Below are 3,223 nucleotides of genomic sequence, written 5' to 3'. Positions count from 1 at the left end.
CAAAAAAAAAAAAAAAAAAGAAAGAAAGAAAATGTGAAAAATTTGAATATTTCACTAAAGATATACAAATGGCTAACAATCACACAAAAAGATGTTTAAAATCATTAGTTGAGAAAATTAAGTTTATATTAAATTAAATTAAAACCAAATCCAAACCAAAATGAGATGTATCCACCAGAATGGTTATGATAAAAAAAGAGAAATGAGTCCAAGTGCTGGTTGGCAAGGATGTGGAGAAACTTGAACCTTCATCCATTACTGGTGGAAATGTAAATGCTTTGGAAAAGCTTGGCAGTTTCTTAAGTAAACTTACTATGCTAACCCAGCAATTCCACTCCCGGGAATTTACCAAAGAATGAAAATATATGTCTACCAAGACTTATACATAGATGTTCACAGCAGTATTACTCATAATGGCCCCAAACTAAAAATAATGTAAACATTCATCAATTGGTGAATGGATAAACAAAGTGTGGTATATTCAGCTGGATGTGGTGGCTCACAGCTGTAATCCTAGGACTCTGAGAGGCTTGAGCTCAGGAGTTCAAGACTAGTCTGAGTAAGAGCAAGACCATCTCTATTAAAAATAGAAAAATTATCCAGGTGTGTTGGTGGGCGCCTGTAGTCCCAGCTACTCAGGAGGCTGAGGCAGGAGGACTGCTGGAAACCAGGAGTTTGGGGTTGCTATGAGCCAAGATGATGACATGGCACTGTAGCCTGAACAAGAGAGTGAAATTCTGCCTCCTCCCCCCCCTCCAAAGTGGTATATTCACACAGTGGAATACAATTCAAAAATAACAGGAAAAAAACTATTGACACATCTACTACATTAATGACCCTCAATTATTTTAAAGTAGGAAGCCAGACACAAAGACTACATATTGTGTGATTTCATTGACTCCACTGAAATGTCCAGTGTAAGAAGATCTATAGAGAAAAAGTAAAATAGTGGTTGTCTGAGGATGGGGGTGAACAGGGGTATTAAATGAAAGGGGGATTAACTGAGTGACGAAAGTATTTTAAGATGGGATGGTGGTAAATGTACAATTCTGCACATTTACTAAGTCATTGGACACTTAGAATGGATGAGTTTTAAGGTACACAAATTACATCTCATAAACTTAGTAAAACTATTAAAAACTCAGTCATGTGAAATGAACAATGACTAGGAAAGCATGATTAGGTCCTGACTGTCCTTAAGTTCTTTAAGAAACAGTCATTGAGCCAGGCCCAGTGGCTCATGCCTTTAATCTCAGCACTGTGGAAGGCTGAGGTGGGAGGATTGCTTGAGCTCAGGAGTTCGAGGCTTATGAGAGACCCACAACTCATGAAAAAAAAATTGAAAAACCCAGCTGGGCTCTGCAGCAAACTCCTGTAATCCCAGCAGCTTTGAAGGCTGAGGCAGCAGGACGCACACAGGCCGAGTCTGAGGTTGCCACAGGGTAGAACTCTGTCTTGACAAAAAAACTCCAAAAAACCCACAGCCATTGAGGGGCTAGAATTGCTGCCATTAGGTGGGAACCAGTGAGATCTCTATTCCAGTGCAAGTCTCAAAAAAAAAAAAAAAAAAAGAAAAGAAAAGGAATAGTCATTGGGTCCAAAACTGGGTCCACAACAGTGAGAGAGACTCACAGAGCTCAACCATCTACAGGTAAAAAAGACAAGCAAACAGGACATAGCAGGGTAGAGCATAACCAAGGGCAAGCAGATGAGGGATACCAGGTCAACCAAAGATGTTTTCCTGCAAGGGGTGACATCTGAGACCCTGAAGGACTGTTTTAGGGAGGCTGAAGAGCAACAAGTGCCAATAACAGAGAGGCAGCCCTCTATGCCATGCTATGGAGTTCAGGTTTTATCATGAACTGCAAAACTAGAAAAAGAATTCAATAGGGAACTGTGCTCTGTTAAAGAGGAAAAACATCTTACTACCACAAGAAATGAATTAGGAACAATAAACCTGGGATAATTCCTATGAGAACTGTGTGATTCCCATATGCTTTTTTTATTGTATGTGTTGCTGTATTGTGAGCAGCAGTAGAAACCAGTAGTTGCTGGACTTTTGGGTGAAGAGGAGTGGGCTCTGCTGCTTAGTTGTGAGGGGAGAAGAGTCTAAAGAAAAATGAAAAAGAACAACGACAAAAATAAGTGGAAAATTAAGCAGTGAGCTTGGCTCACTCTTCACTCATGGGGCTCTTTGATTCTGATCAGTGGGGTGTAGGATACACGTAAAGGGCTGTTATTACTTTATAAGCATTGGAAGTTTCTCCCACAGGGCCCACAGAGTCCAGCCACTTCTTTTAGCACAGAAGTTCCCACTTCTACAATCTTCTCCTTGTTGCCCAGTCTGCTTCTTCAAGATCCATCCCAGTGTTGGGTAGCAGACCTCCACATCCTGGGCTTGGAGCTGGATGGACCAGCTGCTTCCTAGATCTAGGACTCTGCTCCCTGTAGGTGAAGTGGAGTACGAGTATGGAGATACAGTCTTTTTGACATAGTATTTTTGACAATACTACCAGCTTGCTGAGTCAAGGTTAGTTACTGGGTCCTTCTGAGTCAGTTTGCTTATGCTAAAATAAGCTACGCTATCTTCTCCATGGGGATTACCGAGAGAACCAAGTGGGAATCAAATGACAAGAGTGTTTATGTGTGAAACATGCTCTGGTGGGGTGTGTGGGAGTGATGCACCTTCCAAAAACTTAAAAAATAAGGTTGCCATCCAGAAATATAATCATTACCCAATGGATGAGACTGACCACAGGCTGACTTTTGGAAAAGTGTGACTGAAGAGTTTCCCAACATCCACAACCACAGTAAGGAGGGTATATAATCTTAGGAAGGCAGATCTGGAACACAGCATATCTGGGGAAGTGAAAACTAATGACAAAAGACCAGTTCTCACACAATGGTGAGCGTATAAATAAATCACCATGGAATCTTGCCTATACCAGAGTGCCGAGCTGCACTCCAGCCCTTGAGGGTCTTTGGAGAGGGACTTAGGAATGAATCTGTAGTTTAAAATTTCTCCAGTTACTTTCACGTGAACCAAAATGGTTCTTTGGCCTAGAAGAGGTGTCCAACAGGCTGTATGCAGATTTAAGGACTGTTCTGTTTATTTGTGATGTCAGGTATCATGAAAATTATGCAAGGACCTTTCTTTTTTTTTTTTTTGCTCATCAGTTTTTGTTAGTGTTTATGTATTTAATGTGTGGCCCAAGACAATTCA

Source organism: Otolemur garnettii, unplaced genomic scaffold (genome assembly GCF_000181295.1).
Source record: "Otolemur garnettii isolate 467f Iridium unplaced genomic scaffold, OtoGar3 scaffold00082, whole genome shotgun sequence".
In the NCBI taxonomy this organism is placed as follows: Eukaryota; Metazoa; Chordata; class Mammalia; order Primates; family Galagidae; genus Otolemur; species Otolemur garnettii.
This window is presented reverse-complemented; position numbering follows the sequence as displayed.